General features: G+C 40.7%; 1 protein-coding gene across 2 annotated transcripts in view; it reads right to left on the bottom strand.

Moving 5' to 3' along the window:
• LOC115528187 (E3 ubiquitin-protein ligase RNF185) overlaps positions 1-18236 on the bottom strand; it is a 100605-nt gene extending 82369 nt beyond the window's left edge. The window contains exon 1 of one of the 2 annotated variants that reach the window (XM_030336110.1): positions 18101-18236. The gene's annotated coding sequence lies outside the window, so the exon portion shown is untranslated. The remainder of the gene's footprint in view (positions 1-18100) is intronic. The other variant, XM_030336107.2, reaches the window with a different exon arrangement.
• Between the last annotated feature and the right edge of the window lie 5350 nt (positions 18237-23586).

Here is a 23586-nt window from a genome sequence, read left to right as displayed (position 1 = left end):
CACAAAGCAATATGGCACAGCACAGAGTTTGGGAGGGACAGTGATCACAGGGCCTGTCCTTCAGAATATACACCCACCCCAGCTACAGTCCACAGGCACTATGAAGGTCAGATAAATCTTTGGGTTGGGGGACAAGTCTGCTGAGATCTCAGACCAGCATGTGCTCCATCCAAGACAGAGCTGATCATTAAAGAAATAAATTCATACCTAGTTTTAAAAAACATTCCTAAAGTTGAGATGTCTAGAGTGGCACCATATGGTGCTGGAACTAAAGCAGATTTGCAATACGTGATGATTCCTTAGGAATGCAGAACCTGGTAGCTGAAATTGATTGACCCAGCCTCACTCCTATTACCTTCCCAGAGCTGGCCTGGCCTACCTCACAGGAACTGAGCAAGGGAGAGAATGGAAAAGTTGCACGTCCCTGCAGGAAACACTGGGGAACTCGACCTCATGAAGAAATCTGTTCGTAACATTCTCGTATTCAAGAATTCTCACGTTCTAGAGAACTGTAGGTATTCAAAATCTGCCTTCTCTACCCCCTTAGAACTCTAAGAGTTCCTGGACCAGGGTGTACCAAGGCATCTAAGAATGTTAATCCTAGTTATGAAGATTACAAATTTGGGTGATAAATAATTGGCATGATCCAAGTGGGTACCCAGCAGAGTTCTTGTTCCTGTGGGCACATGCTTGTTCATACAGAAGCTTTCTTCCAGGAACTGTAGCTTGCCTGAGCCTGTCTCTACTGCTCATTAGGATGCTGTTGGACCACATGTAGGCAGAGGCGAGACATGCATTCTGAGAATGCCTATATCACACTCACAGAAGTTTGGAGTGGGAAGAAATCTGAGTAAGCTGATTGGAACTTGGAACACATAGAAACCAGGCTCTAACATTTTAGAGTCTAAAATGGAGTTTAGGTAGGTCCCAGAGGCCTGGCCCTCAAATATAGGACCAAGGGCATGAATGGCCTTTAAAGTCTCAAAGGACAGAGGAAGTTGAAAAGACTGGCCTCTTTTCCTTGGGGATGCACTGGTTCTTTTCTATGGCACCCTTTAACCTCCCTATCTGTTCAACCAACCCCTCTCTTACCTTCGAAGATTTATTAAACAGCTTATTTGCCAAGCATTCAGGATACAGAGATAAAGGATTTATCTAGGGAGACACAGACAAATAAACCAACAAGGCAACCTTACCTTCAGCACAGCGCTTAGCTTACTATCAGCACAGCGCTGAGTGCTGATAAAAATATGTACAGAGTGCGTGACGGCAGGCAGGGCACGGTGGGGAGGATGAAACACACAGCACATAGGACAAGTGGACAATTTATTGTGCTGAGTTCAATGGCTGGAGCCCAGGGCACATATAGGAGTGGCAAGACAACAAGGTTGGGACTGAGGCAGGAAGAAAGGCCTTGGAGTCCTTGTGCCCTTCATATCTAAATGGGGATTCTGGGGTCAGTTGTTCCTACTTCTTCAGATTTTCTTCTGCTATTTTTGAATCGAAAGGGTTTTTTGTTTTGTTTTGTTTTAAACTTCAATGCTTTTTCTTAAAGCTTATCAGGTTTCCTAAGAAAGGATGAAGCAAGATTTGGACAATCCCTGGCACAAGCTTTTAAGGGTCACCCAAGAGCTGCCTTTTGTCATCCTTTACTGTCTTAAAATGTTCTTTAATTTTTTAAGGACTTTTGTCCTTAAAACACACATGGCAGAGGAATTTGATGGCTTTGGGTTCAAATCTCAGCTCTGCCACTTACTCTGTAACTTTACATGTTATTTTCTCTCTGAGCCTTTGTTTTACTCATATATGTAAAAGGGGCTATTTCCTTCCTCATAGGATAGTTTATAAGGATTAAAGAGATGCAACAATAAGGGACTAGCACAGTGCCAACACAGTTAAGTGCTTAAGAAATGTTAATTTCCCCTCCCTGTAAGGTCTGACGGAGTACACTGAAGGTGTACTGCTTCTTTATATTCCCCACAGAGCTATGTAATCAGGTACTTGTTTAATTTGCTGAATGAATAAGTCACAACTTCCCTTTATGAATGATCATCATTCTTTGAAGGTATAGTAGGTGAAACATCAGAACCGTGTATGAGAAAATCCAGAATGTGACATACTTAGTTTGATCCAGGCAAAATCCGATTTTCCATGAAAGTATTAAAATTAGGAGTCATGTTATATATGTTATCACCATGAATAATATCAGCTAACACTCAGTGCCATTTACATGAATTACCTCATTTAATCTTTATACCCTGCCTTTGAGGTAAACACCACTATACCATTGTTAGCATCCCTTGGGATGTTAGATTAAAACTTAGATTAGTTAAATCATTTAATCATGGTCACAGAGCCAGTCAAAGGCAAAGCTTCCCAACTCCCAAGCCAATGTGCTTAACAGTACCTCAGTGATCTGTTCGTATGTCTGTCTCCTTGAGCCCAGACACAGCTTCCAGGTGCCTTACTCAGCACAGGGGCAGGCACCTCAAGGACACCTCATAAATGTGTGTGGGTTGATGGACCTGATGGCAAGGAGTACTTAGAACTATACAGCTCAATATGACTCAGTTTAGCCAATTGAAGTTGTAGAAATCAGTATCCTAAAAGAACAAGATATTCTTGGGGCTCCAGATATTCTGGGTGGCTCAGTTGGTTGAGTGTCCAACTTGGGCTCAGGTCATGATCTCTTGGTTCATGAGTTTGAGCCCCGCATCATGCTCTCTGCTGTCAGCATGGAGCCCACTTCAGATTCTCTCTCTCTTTCTCTCTCTTTGTACCTCCCCTGCTCACACTCTCTCTCAAAAATAAAAAACATTAAAAAAAAAAAAAACATTCTTCAGCAGTGTTTTTCAGAACTGGAAATGTTAACATAACTGTTTTAGACTTTTTTTTTTTTTAAGTTAAATATTGCCCAAACTCTTAAAGAAATGAAAAAAAAAAAATCAGGAATTTGCACCAGAAAAAGGTTTGGGTTTTCCCAAATTGGTACCCACCTCTATTAGAGATAACTACTGACACAGAGGTTGAATTATTCACTGAACTTTCTATTTCTCACTCTAAGTCAGACACCTCCTAGAGCCACAAGCACAGTTCCTGACACAAAGTAAATGTCTGATGAATGCATATGAATGAATGATGAGGATCTGCCAATTTCAATTCAATCCAATATAATTGCATAAAATATTGTGTTAGAGCAAACATCTTCAGATTGGACAGATCTTAACTGAGGACTGTGGATTTCTAGGATAACACAGTGAAAGGAAGAATCTGGAGCCAGAGGACCTAGTCTGATGCTCAGCTCTGCCACTCACTAAGCCAGAGTCCTCACATGCAAATGGAATAATTGTATCTACCCTTCCTTTGTTATCAGAAAAAGTTTTCATTTTTTTTTTTAAAGTTTGTTTATTTGAGAGGGAGAGAGTTCAAGTGGGGGAGGAGCAGAGAGAGAGAGGAACAGAGTATCCAAAGGGTGCTCTGAACTGACAGCAGAGAGCTTGATGTGGGCTCGAACTCATGAACTGCAAGGATCATGACCTGAGCCAAAGTCATACACTTAACCAACTGAGCCATCCAGGCGCCCCCAGAAAAGTTTTCAAAATGAGACTTTTGCTTTTGTTTTCATGCAGTCAGTAAATCCTTGTTAATATAGATTCTATAAAATCTCATTAATTCAGATTTTACCTGAGGTTGAGCTAAAGAGTGCTAAAATATTCTGAAAGTAGAATAAAAAGAAAATGAATGACAAGATTTAACTAATTAATGAGAAAACTTTTTTTTTTAATAAAATTTATTTTGAGGGAAGGAGAGGGAGAGAGAGAGAAAGAGAATGTGAGCAGGGGAGGGGCAGAGAGAGAGACAGAGAGAGAGAGAGAGGGAGGGAGAATCTCAAACAGGATCTGCGTGCTAGCGCAGAGCCTGACATGGGGCTCGAACTCAAGAAACATGAGATCATGATCTGAGCCAAAGTCAAGAGTCAGACACTTAACCGACTGAGCCACCCAGATGCCCCAAGGAGAAAACTTTCTAAGAACTTAAAAACATCCAGCTCAGGGGCGCCTGGGTGGCTCAGTTGGTTGAGCGTCCGACTTCAGCTCAGGTCATGATCTCGCAGTTTGTGAGTTCGAGCCCCGCGTCGGGCTCTGCGCTGACAGCTCAGAGCCTGAAGCCTGCTTCAGTTTCTGTGTCCCCCTTTCTCTCTCTGCCCCTTCCCCGCTCATACTCTCTCTCTCAAAAATGAACAAACGTTAAAAAAATTTAAAAAAAAAATAATTAAAAAAAAAAACCCAAAAACATCCAGCTCATACTTGACAAAGCAATAATCTCACTTCTCCATTCAAAGGGAGGTCCCAAGGAGGACCATCAGGAGAACATAAGATAAAACAACTATGGTTTAAGATAATAAAACCAAAATGACATCATTTTGAATAATATGTAAGATTGACTTCTACAAATCAGATTTGTGTCCTGAGCCACCTGACATTAATTGTCAGAGCAGTTTGGGAAACATTTGGAGAATGGCCAAGAACTATGCTCAATGAAATACTGAGCAATATTGAGCAATTAAATATAAATCAGACAAAGTCTGGTTCCTGTCCTCAAGAAGTCTATAGTCTAGTGAGAATTTAACTGACATTAAAGAAAAAAAAAAAGCATCTCACACTGAAAACCCACTCTGCAGAGATGGCAGTAAGTAAAGACAAGTAATTTTCCTGGGCTTTTCCCCAGTATCCACTCCCATATTCAGAGAGCTGTCCATCTTTAAAAACTCCCTCCATGCCTATTCCACAAGGCACTTCTGAGGAGCAACTGAGAGCATGGATATTAAATAATCAGGTGCTATAGAGACTACCAGGGGAGTCAACCTGGTCCCAGGGTGGAATGGCCAGCCAGACTCCTAGGCCATTTCCACAGAAACAGGCATAGCCTACTGCTTCTGATTTCTGTGTGTCCTTAGGCCAGCTGGGGGACAAAGGAGCCACCATTCAGTTATGTCATGTTCCCACTGCTCAATGGAGATGGATTTATGACATCCTAGCTGATGTGAAGAGTAGAAAAGTAGGGTCCATGATAGCTATGTGGCAGTTCAGGCCACTTCTGAGAATCTTAAGCCAAAACCCACTTGGTAGCTTTTTACATGCTTTAAATACTACATTTCTGGCAGTGATTACTTGGTTAACACATCAATGGCACAAGCAAAGAAGAAAAAATAGACAGATTTCATGAAAATTTAAAAATTTTGTGCATCAAAAGACACTATCTAAACAGAGTAAAAAGGCAACTTACAGAATGGGAGAAAATATTTGCAAATCATATATCTGAGAAATCAGTATCCAGAATATAGAAAATTCCTAAAACTCAACAATCCCTTTCAAAGAAGGACAAAGGACTTGAATAGACATTTCTCCAAAAATACACAAGTGACCAAAACAACATGCAAAAATGCTTAACATCACTAATTAGAAAAATCCAAGGGGCACTTAGGTGGCTCAGTTGGTTGAGCGACCAAGTCTCAATTTTGGTTCAGGTCACGAACCCAGGGTTATGGGATTGAGCCCTGCATCAGGCTCCATGCTTAGCCTGAAGTCTGCTTGGAATTCTCTCTCCTCCCTCTCTGCACCTCCCCCTCTCACACTCATGCGCGTGCTCTCTCTCTCTCTCTCTCAAAAAACAAAAACGCATACATATATACATCCATGTATATATGTGTATATATATATCCATATATATATATATCCATATGGATATATATATATAAGAAAAATCTAGGGGCGCCTGGGTGGCGCAGTCGGTTAAGCGTCCGACTTCAGCCAGGTCACGATCTCGCGGTCCGTGAGTTCGAGCCCCGCGTCAGGCTCTGGGCTGATGGCTCGGAGCCTGGAGCCTGTTTCTGATTCTGTGTCTCCCTCTCTCTCTGCCCCTCCCCCGTTCATGCTCTGTCTCTCTGTCCCAAAAATAAATAAACGTTGAAAAAAAAAAAAAAAAAAAAAAAGAAAAATCTAAATCAAAACTATGAAATACTACTTCATACCAATTAGGATAGCTACTAAAAAAAAAAAAAACAAATATATAAAACAAAAATATATATAAATATATATATAACAAAAACAAATATATAAATATATATATAACATATATAACATATATACATATATATAACAAAAATATAAAACAAAAATAAATATATCCATATGGATATATATATATAAGAAAAATCTAAATCAAAACTATGAAATACTACTTCATACCAATTAGGATAGCTACTATTAAAAAAAAACAAAAACAAAACAAAAAATCCACCAAACAGAAAATAACAAGTGTTGGTGAGGAGGTGGGAGAAATTGAAACCTTTGTGCACTTTAGGTTGGAAAGTATAATGGCACAGCTGCTATGGAAAACACTATGGCAGTTCCTCAAAAAGTTAACAATAGAATTACCATATGATCCAGCAATTATGCTTCTGGGTATATATATCCAAAAGAACTGAAAGCAGGGTCTTGAAGAGATATTTGTACACCCATGTTCCTATCTGCATTATTCCCAATAGCTAAAACATGAAAGCAACCCAAGTTTCCATCCACACATAAATAAATGGATAAACACAATGTGGTATACGAATACCATGGAGCATTATTCAGCCCTAAAAAGGAAGAAAATTCTGATACACACTACAACATGGATGAACCTTGAGCACATTATGCTAAGTGAAATAAACCAGTAGCAAAAAGACAAATACTGTAGTACTCCACTTATGTAAAAAATTTTTTAATGTTTTTTTTGAGAGACAGAGAGAGACAGAGTGCAAGCGAGGGAGGGGTATAGAGAGAGGGAGACACAGAATCTGAAGCAGGATCCAGGCTCTGAGATGTCAGCACAGAGCCAGACAAGGGGCTTGAACTCACAGAGTGTGAGATCATGACCTGAGCTGAAGTTGGATGCTTAACCGACTGAGCCACCCAGGTGCCCCTGTAGTACTCCACTTATATGAGGTACTTAGAGTAGTCAAAATCATGGAGACAGAAAGAATTGTGGTTGCCAGGCATAGGTGAGAAAAGGGACTGACAAGCTACTGCTTAATGGGTATAGAGTTCCAGTTTTGCAAAATGAAGAATTCTGGAGATGGATAATGGCTGCACCACAATATGAATGTACTTAATACCACTGAACTATACACTTAAAAATGGTTGAGATGATAAATTTTATGTTATGTGTATTTTACTACAATAAACAAAACTGGAGGGGCGCCTGGGTGGCTCAGTCAGTTAAGCATCTGACTTCGGCTCAGGTCATTATCTTGTGGTTCGTGGGTTAGGTTCCCATGTTGGGTTCTGTGCTGACAGCTCAGACCCTGTAGCCTGCTTTGGATTCTGTGTCTCCCCATCTCTTTGCCCCTCCCCCACTCACACTCTGTCTCTCTCTCAATCTCTCAAAAATAAACATCAAAAAAAGGTGGAAAAAAGATTCCCTATATTTCCACAAAAGGTAATTTATTATACGATTCCCTTAACAGCAAATATCTACATAGGGTGCCTGGCTGGCTCAGTTGGTGGAGCATGACTTTTGATCTCAGGGTCGTGAATTCAAGCCCCATGATGGGGTGGTGGAGCCTACTTTAAAAAAATAAAATAAAAATGGGTGAATACTGTCCTTTAAAAAAAAAAAAAAGAGAAAATATCTACAGAAGACAAATTCATAGAGACTAGAGTGGATTAGAAGTTACCAGGAACTAGGATGAGGGGCAAATGGAAGGTTATTGTTTAATGGGTATAGAGTTTCTGTTTGGGGTAATGATAAGTTTTGGAAAGATAGTGATGATGGTTGCACAACATCGTGAATGTACTTAAATGCCACTGAATTGTACACTCAAAATGGTTTTAAAAATAGCAAATTCTGTGATGTATATTATACCACAATAAAAGTTTTTAAAAAATAATCTGGGCTCCTTATTAGAAAGAAAACCGTATTTCCACTCACTAAAAACATGCTGATTAATTGTTGTATATCATTATCTATACAATAAGATTTACTGACTTATTAAATAAATGAATGGTTAAGTAAATGTATCGAAGCAATGCTTACCGAAAAGGCTGGCAAAAGCATGGGGACATTAACATTACAATGCTAACAGGAAAAAGCAAGCTATAGAACTATGTGCAGTGAATGATTCTAACCACTAAAAATGTACACAGTGGAGGAGAAACAAGGAAATAAAGCAACTGTAACAAATGCTCTCTTCAGATAAGGAGCTAGAGATATGGGGGGGTGGAAGAGAGGGAAGTTTCTCTGTAGTTTCCAAAATGTCTAAAATGAGTATATATTACTTTAACAATTAAAACTTACTGTTTTGTGTCCCTCACCCAAAACAGTTTACCTAGAACTTCCTGATTGTTTCTAAAACAAGTCCCGATGTTATTTGTCCTTTTTAAGGTACCGTGATACCAATTATAAGGGAAATAGGGCTTACTAAAAAACAAAATGTGGAGAATTTATTAGGTTGAAAGAAACCTCTGTATTTCATACAGTCCTAACTCCTTGTTAAATAACCCTCACTTCTTTGCATAATAGCTCCAACCTGAGGCTGGACACTGGACAAAGAAAAATTTAATGGTGGTCAGCAGACACCCCCCACCCCCTGCTAACACCTGCAAAGATACCTCTCTAGGACCCTCCTGACACAACACTGCATAATTCACTGTACAAAGTACAAAAAGACTGGTTGAAGAAGTATTAAATAGAACTTATTATCAACACATTATCAATGTAGCTGATTACCAAGTCTAATCTAATCAATACAATATTTCTTTTGACCTAGCTGGTCATGTCCTTTAATTTCTCTATTTTATCATCTGCCTAACTGCACTTCTCTCCACCACATTATTATTAAGAGTATGCAGGGGCAACCTGGTGGCTCAGTCGGTTAAGCCTCAGACTTCGGCTCAGGTCATGGTCTTGCGGTTCATGAGTTCAAGCCCCACATCCCACGGGAGCTTGTTTTGGATTCTGAGTCTCCCTGTCCTCTCTCTCTGCCCCCCCTCCCTTGCTCACACTCTGTCTCTCTCAAAAATGAACATAAAAAATTTTTTTAAAGAGTATGTTTAATATCTCCAGAGCTAATTTGTCTAGTACCTACTCCAGCGACTTGCTTCTCTAAGCTTTTCCCTAAGATCTTGTTTTCTACCCAACTTCACCAACCCACTTCTGTGGCCATTCTCTAAAATTTGTCATTAACTATTACTGGACTTTTTTTTTTTTTTTAAACGTTTATTCATTATTGAGAGACAGAGCAAGACAGAACATGAGTATGGGAGGGGCAGAGAGAGGAGGAGACACAGAATCTGAAGCAGGCTCCAGGCTCTGAGCAAGCAGTCAGCACAGAGCCTGATGTGGGGCTCGAACTCACACACGAGATCATGACCTGAGCCGAAGTTGGATGCTTAACCGACTGAGCCACCCAGGTGCCCCAACTATTACTGGACTTTTAAAACATGTATTTCAGGGGCACCTGGCTGGCTCAGTCGGTAGTGCATACAACTCTTGATTTCTTGATTTCATAAGTTCAAGCCCCGTGTTGGGCATAGAGCCTACTTAATTAAAAACAACAACAAAACATGTATTTTCAGTAGTTTCATCATCTGACCACCACTTTCTAAATTCCAGCAAATTTCCTCCTCCTACTATTCAGTTTGATAAAACTTCAAATAACTGGGATGGCCAGTTCATTAACTTTACCCCTTTTTTAACTGTATATCAAGACTCTTCAAGTCCTTACTTCCCTTTTATCTCATTTAGATCTCATGGTCCATCCTTTTATCCATATGCATACCTCCATAATTTCCTTCCTCTCCCTTAGTTTCCATCAATAACTTACTTTAAAAAATGCAAACCTAAAATGTAAACCTAAAAAACAACAAAAAAAACCAAAAACCAAAAACCAAAAAACCCAAAAAAAACCCCCAAAAAACCCAAAACACAACAACAACAACAAAATGTAAACCACCTAAATCATTGTTGCACTATATGCTAACTTGGAAATGATTACAGAAAAATAAATAAATAAAAATTAGAAATAAACTTTATTATCACAACCATTAAAAAAAATGTAAACCAGCAAAATAATGCCTTCCTACTTATCGATACATTAAAAAAAACCGAATATGTCCACACAAGGAAGAAGGAGATTTGGTGCAAATCACTTTACCGTGAATTTATGACCTCAAAAGACCCCTTGCAATTTCCACCAATCCTTCCATAGTTTCAGAGTCAATCTAACTTATCAGTCTGTGAGGGCTGTTTCATAACTTTTTACTCCTTCAATTACAAATGGCCCCTACGTTCTCTTCACCTTCACTAATGACCATCCTTATTATTTCACTGAAAAAAATAAAAACACAATCTGCCTTATCTTCCTACTTCCAAATAGGACAACCTGGCTGTCTGTAGGCTTATATTCTTTTTTCTCTCTTTATTACCATGCATGAACTATCTCTGCTCTTAACTAAGGCTAAAGTTTCCATCCATACCATGGATTACATTTCCTCTCACCTGTTCAAGATATTTGCTCCCCAGAATATGCTTTTTTCCTTGCATCTTCAAAGTTTGGCCCTTGGCTAAATCTTTTCTTATTTCTAAATCAGTAAGAAAGATCTGTGCTATCTATACTGTAATGTCTCCCATTTAAATTTCTACATACTCTAGGGGCGCCTGGGTGGTGCAGTCGGTTAAGCGTCCGACTTCAGCCAGGTCACGATCTCACGGTCCGTGAGTTCGAGCCCCGCGTCAGGCTCTGGGCTGATGGCTCAGAGCCTGGAGCCTGCTTCCCATTCTGTGTCTCCCTCTCTCTCTGCCCCTCCCCCGTTCATGCTCTGTCTCTCTCTGTCCCAAAAAAATAAATTAAAAAAAAGTTAAAAAAAAATAAATTTCTACATACCTCTATTAAAATACTGTTAAATTGAGTGAATGACTAAATTAATGTTTTTCAGGAATATGCCTCTATTTGGTTCCTAATTGTGAGGATAACCATATCTCATTCCTCATCCCCCAGTTCTTCCACTCTCCTTTCACAGACCAACTAATTCTCTGGAAAAGGAAACTATATAGTTTCTAAACTTTCAGTCCTCTAATGCTAGGAAGCTCCTAATATGGTATTAAGCCTGAAGTAAAGAAGGAATAGTGCATATTAGTCTTCTTGAACGGTCCCCTTTTAGTTGAATGTAAAGATTTTGCATTTTGGACTATATTTTTTTATTATGGGCACAAATTCTACCAACAAATAAAATGCCTGAGGATAACATAGACAATCCTTGCTTGGCACAGTAGTGCACACAATAAAATGCAAGCTGAAGCTATAAAAAATGATCATAATGATAAATGGGAAAAAAAATCACAATTGTCCATGAATTTAAAAATTTTATCACATTAAAACCTCTTACTATTGGTACACATGTACAGTGAGGTGAAAAAGTAAAATTAATACTCATTTAGTTTACTGTAGCAAAATATTAGAAGCATTGAAAATTAAAATTTTTTTCTTTGTAAAAACTTGTATTTTTGAAAATATTTTTAAAGTTTATTTATTTTAAAGTTTATTTATTTTGAAAGAGAGAGACAGCAAATAGGGCAAGGGGCAGAGAGAGGAGAGAGAATCCCAAGCAGGCACCATACTGTGAGCACAGAGCTTGATGTGGGGCTCAATCCTACGTACCATGAGATCATGGCCTGAGCCAAAATCGATACTTACTGACTGAGCCACCCAGGTGCCCCTATTTTATTCTGAGAGAGAGAGGGCATGCACACACATGGAGGGACAGAAAGAGGGAGAGACAGAGAATCCCAAGCAGGCTCCACACTGTTAGCATGGAGCCCAATGTGGGGCTCGAACTCACAAAGTACGAGATCATGACCTGAGCCAAAATTAGAGTCGGACACTTAACTGAGCCACCCAGGTGCCCCATCTTGTAAAAACTTTTTCAAAATTATTGTTTTATTCTTAATTATATGTTTAAGATGATCTGGTTATATAGCCAAATGCTTTGGGGTCAAAAGAGGCATGGGTGCACTGGTAGCTCTGCCACCAATATCACAAGTCCAGGGTATCCCAAACTGCCACTGACTCCTCTACTCCCTGTCTGTGACCAGACAACCATGAGAGTAGCTCCCAGGTGGCAGGATCTCCTAGTGGTCTTATCATATTTTGAATAATACTGTAGGACCTCTTTTACTTGACCATGGCCACCCCAGCTCTGCAAGATCAGCAGGAGTAGTTGGGGTTGAACAAGCTCTGAATGGTCAGCAGTTTCAAAGGAGCAATTACTCTGTGCTTCAGCATGTCCAAATCCAACTCCATTCAGATCAGGGCGTTATTGGCATTGCCTCAGAGTTTGCAGTTCAGCTCACTCTACGTTACTTCAAGGGGCTTCAAGGAATCTGCAAAGTCTTTGAATACTTACATGCAAAATTGTGCATGGTGACAAATTACGCAATTACAAAATGGGCAAAGGATCTGAAAAGACATTTCACTAAAGAAGATACACAGATGGCCAATATGCACATGAAAAGATGTTCAAGTCATTAGAAAAATGAAAACAAAAACTTCAACGAGATGCCACTTCACAACCACTAGGGTGGATGTAACAACAACAACAACAACAACAACAACAAAGGACAAGAAAATTGTTGAAGAGGATGTGGAGAAAATGGAACCCTCACATATTGCTAATGAGAATATAAAATGGTGCAGCTGCTATGGAAAACAGTTTGGCAGTTTCTCAAAAAGTTAAATATAGAGTTGCCATATGATCCAGCAATTCCACTCCCAGGTATACACATCTAGGAGAACTGAAATTATGTTCAAATGAAAATTTGTACATGAATGTGCAGCGTTGGTCATAATAACCAAAAGGAAGAAACAACCTAAATGTTAATTAATTGATGAATGGATAAACAAAATGTGGTATAACCATACAACAAAATATTATTCATTAATAAAAAGTAAAGAAGTACTGATATAAAACACAACATGGATGAACCTTATGAAAACATTATGCTTAATCAAAGAAGCCAGACACAAAAGGCCACATATTGTAAAAAGGTCACATACTGTGTGAATCTATACTAATGGTTGCCAGGGGTGGGAAGAGGGGAGAATAAGGAGTGATTGTTACATGTACAGGTTTTCTTTTGGGAGACATGAAAACGCTCTGGGTTTAAAATAGTTGTGATGGTTGCACAACCTTGTGAACATACTAAAAACTACTGAACTCTTTAAAATGGTGAATTTTATGGGGCACCTGGGTGCCTCAGTAGGTTAAACGTCTGACTCTTGATTTCAGCTCAGGTCATGGTCTCACAGTTGTGAGATCCAGCCCTGTGTTGGGTTCTGCACTATCAGTACAGAGTCTGCCTGGGATTCTCTCTCCCTCTCTCTCTCCTCCCCCACTCTCACATGCACATTCTCTCTCTCTCTCTCTCTCTCTCTCAAAATAAATAAATAAACACTTAAAATGGTGGATTTTATAATGTATTAATTCTGTTTCAGAGTTAATTGAAAGACATTCTACAAAATAATTGGCCAGTCCTCTTCAAAAGTTTATCGTCATGAAAGACAAAAAAAAGACTGAGGAACTGTCTCAGATTGTTAGATATTAAGAAGCCTTGACAAGTTGGGAATGCAAACTGGTGCAGCCACTCTGGAAAACAGTATGGAGGTTCCTCAAAAAATTAAAAATAGAACTACCCTATGACCCAGCAATTGCACTACTAGATATTTATCCAAGGGATACAGGTATGCTGTTTCAAAGGGGTACATGTACCCCAATGTTTACAGCAGCACCTAAGCCAAAGTACAGAACGAGCCCAAATGTCAATCAACGGATGAATGGATAAAGAAGATGTGGTATATATATACAATGGAGTATTATCCGGCAATCAAAAAGAATGAAATCTTGCCATGGATGGAACTAGAGGGTATTATGCTAAGCAAAATTAATCGGAGAAAGACAAATATTATATGACTTCAATCACATGAGGACTTTTAAGATACAAAACAGATGGACATACAGGAAGGGAAGCAAAAATAATATAAAAACAGGGAAGGAGACAAAACATAAGAGACTCTTAAATATGGAGAACAAACAGAGGGTTGCAGGAGGGGTTGAGGGAGGGGGGGGACAGGCTAAATGGGTAAGGGGCATTAAGGAATCTACTCCTGAAATCTCTGTTGCACCATATGCTAACTAACTTGGATACAAATTAAAAAAAAAAAAAAAAAAGAAGAAGAAGAAGACTTGACAACTAAATGCAATGTGGGAAACTGGATTGGGTACTGGAACAGAAAAAGGACATTAGTAGGACAAATGGCTAAATCTGAATAAAGTCTACAGATTCGTTAGTAGTACTGAATTAATGTTAAATTTCTTATTTAGATATTTTAAACACAGTTTTGTAAAATGTTAACGTTAGGGAAAGTTGAGTGAGAAGTATACAAGAAGTTTGTGTATTATTTTTCCAAGTCTAAAATTATTTCAAAATAAAAAAGTTGAAAAAATGGGGGTGCCTGGGTGGCTCAGTCAGTTGAGTGTCTGACTTCAGCTCAGGTCACGATCTTATGGTTCGTGGGTTCAAGCCCCACGTCAGGCTCTGTGCTCAGAGCCTGGAGCCTGCTTTGGATTCTGTGCCTCCCCCTCTTTGCCCCTCCCCCACTCACACTGTGTCTCTCTCTCTTTTTCAAAAATAAATAAATATTTAAAAAAAATTTTTTAAGTTAAAAAAATTAACACGGTGTAAGTCAGGGACTAGCAAATTTTTTCTGTAAATGCCATATAATAAATATTTTAGACTTTGTGAACCATATGGTCTATGGGCAACTACTCAACTCTTCTGCCAAAGACAATCTGTAAATTAATGGGTGTGGCTGTGTTCCAATAAAATGTTATAGTTTTAATTTTCCTTTAATTTCACATATCACAAAATGTCCTTCTTCTTTTTTTAATGTTTATTTTTGAGAGAAAGAGGGAGAGTGTGAGTGGGGGAGGGGCAGAGAGGGGGAGACAGAGAATCAGAAGTGGGTTCCACTCTGATAGCAGAGAGCCTTGAGTGGGACTCGAACTCACGAACTGGGAGACCATGACCTGAGCCAAAGTCAGACACTTGATCAGTTCAGCCACCCAGGTGCCCTGAAAATATCATTCTTCTTTGGATTTATTCTCCACCATTTAAAAATGTAAACTTCATCCCTACCTCACATGCCATCCAAAAACAGACAATGGAGCAAGATTTGGCCCATAGGCCATAAAACCCAGACTCTCTAGGTCAGAATTTGCCAAAGTTAGGGGCACCTGGCTGGCTCACTCGGAAGAGCATGAAACTCTTGATCTTGGGGTCATGAGTTCAAGCCCCATGTTGGGTGTAGAGATTACTTAAATAAACTTAAAAAAAAAAAGTATTTGCCAATGTGTGCTTCAATTAAAAAAAAACAGTGTTTTAGGGGTGCCTGAGTGACTCAGTCAGTTGAGCATCTGACTTTGGCTCAGGTCATGATTTCACAGTTCATGGGTTCGAGGGTTTGTGCTGACAGCAAGAAGCCTGCTTTAGATTCTCTGTCTCCCTCTCTCTCTGCTCCTCCTGGGCGTGAGCACTCTCTCTCAAAAATAAATAAACAGTAAAAAAAAAAAGTGCTTTACATCAATTAAGTTTGGCAACAGTACATTAAACAAGATTAGACATGTTTCTTTATTACAGGATATCTCAGTGCCTTTAATGTGGTACTATACACTGAGAAGTTCCAAGAAAAGATAATGATATACAGCATTTTCCAAATTTATTTTTACTATAGAACACTTTTTTTCAGAGGCATGTCTTAAGACTAGTGGCCTGAAGAACACACTTTGGAAATGCCAATTTAGGTGCTTTTTGAAAAGGAAATGTTCAGATTAAGAAGTGTTAAAGACATCACCAAATTACAATCATTTTACCCACCACCTGGATAATATCTGAAAAAGCATTCACATCCTTTTTGTTTAATCCTAGGAAACACAAGCAAAGCAGGAAGGTGGACACAAGCAGGAAGTCTTGGCTCAAACCCAAACTATTTTGGGGGGTGGAAAGGATGTGAGCAGAATTGGGTCATACTATGGAATCTTTGTTCCACAGGGCAATGTAAGCATTCCTACAGGTTTTGAAAAAGTTATCTGCTTGGAGTTTTCCTATCCACAGAATAGGAACTTTGACATTTGATTAGAAAGCTGAAAGATATGCTAGGGGCATTATCTGTAGTTTATGTTAGTGAGGATGAACTGGCAAGTCATGTCCCTAAGAGGACTGGTTTTAAATGCTGGATGAAAAGTTGCCTGACAGATTGCAAAAATTCTCTCATTAGACACAACAGCTATACAACACATTGCTGGAGAGAGGATTAAAGAGGGATTTACATCCCAGGGAGGAAAGGCTGGCCTGAACAACCCTGAGGGGCCCTTCTGATCAAGGGTCCTCAATTCCATGATCTTCAAAGAGTTCACTGGTTTCTACTGATCAAACACAAAGTCTTTAGCAGCATTTCCAAGTTATTCTAAGAACATAAGCTACAAACCAATAGGGTGGGGAATTTCCTTAGTTATTCAACAATAATGGGCCATTCCAAAGTCCTTGAAAAGAAGGATAGTGCACAGGACAACCAGGAACAGACTGCATTAATTCAAACCCACTGGCCTTCTAGAAAATGTAGGCTGGTGGGGATGGAGGTGTCAAGAAGAGAGGCCAGAAAAAAGAAGTCAATCAGCACCAGAAAGATTCAAAATAGTTATTCAGAATCACACATTTCAAATTGCAAAAGACTGCCATCTAATACCTATATACCTCCTTCAACAGGGAGTTCATTACCTTTGAAGGCAATCCATTCCATTGCTGGTCATCTCTGACCAGCATTAAGTTCTTCTATGAAGTCAAAACCTTCTCTTCCTGTAGAATCCACTTATTGGTCCTAGTCTGCCTCTTTCAACCCCAAAGATAAAGTGGAAGCGCTCTTAACCATAACAATTCCCTGCCCCCCCCCCCCCCTTAAAGACAGTTTCCTTCCACTGCTCTCTTTTCTGGGCTAAACATCCCATCTTTCAAAGATCCGGAACGGGCTCCAGCTGCTTCAAACCAAAGAATGGATAACTAGTTCCCACAGCAGGAAAGCACTTAAAATCAGTGGGCTTCAAACATCAGTATGTACAGAACCCCTGAGGTGTACGTTCAAAACGCAGTTTCCCAGGTTCCAACCCAGATTCTAATTCAGAGGTCTTATCTGAGTCTGAATGCAGAGGAATGCATTCAGAGTCTGAATGCAGGTAACCTGCATTGTAAAGCATGTTCCCAGGGCATTTCAAAGCAGTGTAAGAACCATATTTTGACAAACACTGCCCTGTTTTACAAATGAGGAAACTGAGGGGCGCCTGGGTGGCTCAGTTGGTTGAGTGTCTGACTCAGATCATGATCTCGTGCGGTTCCTGAGTTCGAGCCCCGCGTCGGGCTCTGTGCTGACAGCTCAGAGCCTGGAGCCTGCTTCAGATTGTGTCCCCCTCTCTCTCCACCCCACCCTGCTTGTGCTCTGTCTCTGTCTTTAAAAAATGAATAAACATTAAAAAAAATGAGGAAACTGAGGCCCAATAAAGGGAATGGATTGGGTCCATAGCGCACAATTAGTTAAAGTGGCTAAGTCTCTAATCGGCTCCCTTACTGCCAAGCCCAACTCTGTCCCCCACGATTCCCGGCCTTGGCCTCTCCACTCGAGGTAAAATCATTACAAGCACATCCATCTGAGAGAGGCGGCCTCAGGCCAGAGCCAAAGAGTTAGAATGAGTCCCTGCCTGGAAAGGAGAGCTTGTGGGAGCCATTTCCCTTCTCGTGGCCTCAGTTTCCCAAACTGTAATCACAGGACGGTAGAACACAACGCCAGCTCGAGCTCTCTTCTGGGGCGGAGGGCGCGGGGCAGAGCCGAGGTTGTTGTCTCTGCGCCGCTCGGACAGGTGTCTCAACCCGTGGGCCCGGTAAAGGCAGAAACCCTGCCCGCGTCTCTCAACCTCGACGGCCCGTACGCTGCCACCCTAGCCCATCATGTACCTACCTCTATTCAATTAATGCCTCTGAGGACACCCCAGCGTATCCATCCGTCGTCCGCCCGGCCAGTCGTTCCCTTCAGGCTGTCGGATAAAACCTACAATTCCCTCCTACGCGGACTCCGGTCACCTGACACAGGGCCGCCCCTCTCCGAGGGACTTCCGGCTACAACCGGAAGAGGTTGTTCCGCAGCGCTGTTCTCCGCCCCAGTCGGCTCTAAGGTTCCGCCTGAGGGCAGGAAGCGGAGAAACCGAGACCGGCCGCCTTTCAAAGAACCTGAGTCCGGGCAGGGAAACATCTTGTTACACCAGAATGTAAGGATAATGGGCATCAGAATGATGGGAGCATGTCAAAGGACACGGGAGCTAACTTGAAGGAGCTACCACTGGCTCCTTCACACACAAACTGGCTGTTTGAGCATCAAAATAACATGTTAGTGACAGAGTATAACTAATTGAATAAAATGGTAACCCATGAATCTTTACTGATATAAATAAGGAAGTAAATAAATAAATAGGGAGAAGGAAAAATTCCTTTTTTTTAAGATGTAGTTAGAAAATCAATTATGAATGATAAAAATAGAAGACGAATTATTTACACAGTAAAAGTGTCTCTCATAAATTACTTATTGACTACAAAAGGAAAATGGTAATTTTACAGAGGTATAACCTCGAAAAACAAGTGAATCAAAAATGATCAAAGTTAACATTACCAATTATAGGTCAAGTAATGATCTTGTGTCTCCCAATGAGATGCACTGAGAAAGACACAACATCTCTTCTGTGATATTTCTGTCAAAAATGCATAACCCAAATCTCATGAGGAAGCATGACATAAACCCAAATCGAGGGCACTCTACAAAATAACTGTCAGTATTATGAAAGGCAGAGAAAGGCTGAGGAACTATCCTGGTTTGAAAAAGATTGAAGAGACATGACAACAAGATGTAGTATGTGATTGGATTCTGGACTGGGAAAACAAGAAGCAGAATAGGTGTAATGTACAATACTGGGACAAGTGACAAATTTGAATATGGATGTGGACTAGCTCTTAATACATATTGTATCAACATTAAATTTTCTAAAGATTACTGTATTGTAGTTAAGAGAATGTCCTTGTTCTTAGGAAATATTCACTGAAGTATTTAGGGATAAAAGGGCACACTGTCTCCAACTTAATTTCAAATTATTCAGAGAAACGTGTGTGTGTGTGTGTGTGTGTGTGTGTGTGTGTGTGTATTTGGGGGGGGATGATTAAGCAAATAAAGCAAATATAAACAAGTAGTGAATCTAGGTAAAGGGTACATGGGAGTTCCTTACGTTCTTTTTACAATGATACAAAAATTAAAATTTATCCTCCAAATGGAGGCAGTTCCTGTGTTTTAGCCAATTTACTTATTTATTTATCAAACATTTGTGTATGTGCTAGGCACTGGTGATATAGTAAGAGACAAGATCTTTGCTTTAATGCCTAGTGGGAAGAATATCAAACATGATCACAAAGCTAATGGAGTACTTATCCTGAAAATAACAATAGCTAACATTTGCTGAGCTGAAGTAAGCACACTCCACACAACAGTTCATTTGACCCTCAGAGCAGTCCTTTGAATGATTTTGATGATTATCTCCATTTTACAAAAGGGTAAAGAAAAACTTTTTAAAGTTTACACAATTTTATCATTTAATTAAAAATTTCCAAATCACATACTGATAAGTGGTGGAGATGCGATTTGCTCCTAGGCAGTTGTTCTCTGGAATTCTTTTTTTTTTTTTTTAATTTTTTTTTTCAACGTTTATTTATTTTTGGGACAGAGAGAGACAGAGCATGAACGGGGGAGGGGCAGAGAGAGAGGGAGACACAGAATCGGAAACAGGCTCCAGGCTCCGAGCCATCAGCCCAGAGCCCGACGCGGGGCTCGAACTCACGGACCGCGAGATCATGACCTGGCTGAAGTTGGACGCCCAACCGACTGCGCCACCCAGGCGCCCCTGTTCTCTGGAATTCTTGACATGTTCATTGTTTCATTAATTCAGCAAACATTTATTAACTGCCTACAATGATCCCAGGGACTGTATTAGAGGTTGAGTCTGAGTAGGTGGTGAAGGTAGTAGATGAAATAAGTGCATAGATGAAATTCCTCATCTGCTAGTCTTCTTTTCAGGTTTCCTGTGGAAACACAGGAGATGTTTCCAGTCACACAAACCTGGATCTGAGTTCAGGCTCTGAGAAAAAGAAAAGCAATCTCTGATATCTAGGAGCTGGCCTGGCACTCACAGGTAGGTCTTGGTGTTCTCCTGTTGAACATACTCCCTGCCCCCAAAGTATTTAACACAAGCTCAAATCCTAAATGTCCTTTCTAACACTCTGGTACTGAGATGTCCCATCATTCCTCCTGATTCACATCCCCTGCTTTGCTGTAACAAGTAATAAACCTAGCCTGTCCAACCACAGGTGTGTTCTTGGTGGTCTTTGATTGGAAGGCATTTAAAGTCCCCATGCTTACTAGCTATGTGACTATAGACCAGCAGTTTCACTTACAGAAGCCTCCATTTCCTCATCTTTTTAACGTAGAAATTTGTTTCTACCGCAAATGGTTGTTGTGAGGATATAGAACAGGCTTAGCACTGAATAAGCTCTCAGTATACTTTTAAAAATTCCTGCTTGAGCTATCTCCTTTGAAAAAGTCACCAAGTACCGTCATTATGAAAAAGACATTGAAGCATTAGCTTCAGTTAAGACAAACTCATTGATTATATTCTCCTTTGCTGTATTTGTTGGGCTCATCAGGCAGACTTAAAGGCAAGAGTTCAACTTTTCCTTTGTCAGAAATCAGGTCATCCTCATGGTCTCTTCTTTAAAGCAATAACCACATTCCTGAAACTTTAATGTTAGGGAACCAGCACTGTTTATTTCTTCATGCTCTTGTTATTAAAGATGTTCCCAAGAAATAACAGAGTTGGAGCTACCAAACTTAGAAACACTTCAGCTTCGGGGCGCCTGGGTGGCGCAGTCGGTTAAGCGTCCGACTTCAGCCAGGTCACGATCTCGCGGTCCGGGAGTTCGAGCCCCGCATCAGGCTCTGGGCTGATGGCTCGGAGCCTGTTTCCAATTCTGTGTCTCCCTCTCTCTGCCCCTCCCCCGTTCATGCTCTGTCTCTCTCTGTCCCAAAAATAAATAAACGTTGAAAAAAAAATTAAAAAAAAAAAAAAGAAACACTTCAGCTTCAAAAATATATCGAGTAATATCTTCTCTATTTTAGCACACTAAGGCACTTATGGACCATAAAAGCACTGTTGGTGATGTTTGCATTTATCCTGCTAGGACCCAGCCTGGATTTCATATTATTTAATGCTTACAACAAATTATGCTGAATAAAAAATATTCAGTGGGAAAGAATAAAATAAATAGAAATGTTCCGATTTCTTCCTCTGCTTGCTCTGAGGATCCCAATGGTTCTCATTTTAATAGCTCTAACATTTCTCCTGCCCCGTCTCCCCTTACCCTTCTAATACTAATACTAATATTAATACTAATACTAGCAGCTAATATTTGTTGAATGTTTATTGATGTGCTACACATTATGCTAAGGGTTTTGTGCAATTTAATCCTCACCTTCAAATTGTGAAGTAATACTATATATGAGGAGCTAGAGGCCCAGAGAAGTTAAGCAATATACCCAATGCCATACAACTGGTAAGACTCAAGCTCAAGATTAGACTCTGCCTACAAAACCTGCTCCTGTTGAAATGCTGCCTTACCACCCAGGGCCAGAGAGTAGGGTCTGTGAAGGGATGGAAGGAGGGGTGGGCTGGAAAGGAAGAAAAAGGTGTGTGTGGGGGGGGATGGTAATCCATGCAGAGGCATTCAGATCTTCTCCAGAGTACAAGGGGGGGAGGTGGAGATTAGGAGTATAAGACAAATAGGAGGCCAGTGTAGAGTCTCAGAGGGATCAGGAACCTCAGTCAAGGAGTTTGGGGGCCAGGAAGGTCGAATGGTGGGAAAAGAAAAGTAATTAGGTGGGAGAAAGCTGTGATTAAGGACTTGAGGCCACAGGTGTATATCTGCCAGGTGAGGAGAGGCCAAGAGTCTGGTACCTTCTGGCTTATTTGATCTGTTGAGGCTCATAGGTCCTTGCTCTTCTCTGAGCCTGTTTTTTCTTCTGTTCAGTGCAGGGAGAGAAAATTTCAGGATCCTAGGAACCAGCCCAGTTCTATTAAGGTAGCATCACTTTTTCCTCCAGTCTCCTCACATGACATAGGAAAGAATGTTCCCTGGGCATGGCACATCACCCACCCTCATCCCAGGTTGGGGTCAGTCTCCCCTCATGGGTATAGGAAGCTCAGAGAGGAAGACCTTGTCTGTAGACAGAAGGGTGAATATGCCAGATAAAGTGTCCCCTAATCCTACTGAACTCAATCCTTCCACAGAGAAGGTTGGCCGGTTAGGAACATGGCCTCATTTGTTACCCAACCTGAGGCAAATGTGCAAATCTTGCTGCATGGCCTTCAGGCACGTTACCAAACCCCTGGGCCTTAGGCTCCTTTCATTCTCTGAGCTTAGGTCCTAAGGTTAGGATGAAGCTCACTGTCCCCCTACATTCAAGCCTTGTGCTCTGGGACAGCTCAGGGTCAAGTTCTTCTGCCTCCTGCTGGGGCCTGGCATAGGTCTCTGCCCATATGGTGACCCTGCTGGCTGAGGGCAGAGTGAACAAGTCTGGGTTGCTAAGTTGGGGTCTGAATAATATTATTTGTTTAGGGACATGGCCACTAGGTGGTATCAGGGCCATATTCTGGAATCTACTGGGAGCTGGATCAAGAAGACCCTATTCCTGGGTGATAGGCTCTTCCCAGAGGATTCTGGGATGTTCCCAGCATAGATGAAGTGTGGACAAATCTCTAGAAAACCAAGGAATGGAAAAACCAATAAAGAAGAGGAAAATCTGGAAGGCACTAAGAAATCATGGGGTCCAACCCCTGGACAGTGTAGGGAAGGAGATAGGGCATTCACTGGGCAGCCCATCTCTGCCCTGCACCTCTGGAAGCCCAAGAAGGAAGGGTTGAATGTTTACTCAGGGCCTAATAATATGTGCCAGGCCTAATGTGTGCTAGGCATTATGAGAGATCCTTCTTTTTGTTATTGTTGGAAAATTAAAAAAAAAATTTTTTTTTAATGTTTATTTCTTTTTGAGAGAGAGAGACAGAGAGACAGAGGATGAGTGGGGGAGGGGCACAGAGAGAGGGAGACACAGAATTCGAAGCAGGTCCAGGCTCTGAGCTGTCAGCACAGAGCTGGATGCGGAGCTTGAATACATGAACTGTGAGATTGTGACCTGAGCCAAAGTTGGATACTTAACCAACTGAGCCACCCAGTTGCCCTGGAAAAATTTTTTTTAATGTTTATTTATTTTGAGAGAGAGGGATAGAGAATCCCAAGCCAGCTCTGATCTGTCAGCGCAGAGCCCAAGGTGAGGCTTGATCTCACAAACCCTGAGAT

Source organism: Lynx canadensis, chromosome D3 (assembly GCF_007474595.2).
Source record: "Lynx canadensis isolate LIC74 chromosome D3, mLynCan4.pri.v2, whole genome shotgun sequence".
NCBI lineage: Eukaryota > Metazoa > Chordata > Mammalia > Carnivora > Felidae > Lynx > Lynx canadensis.
Note: the sequence above shows the minus strand (reverse complement) of the source record. Positions and strands in the feature narration are given on the sequence as shown.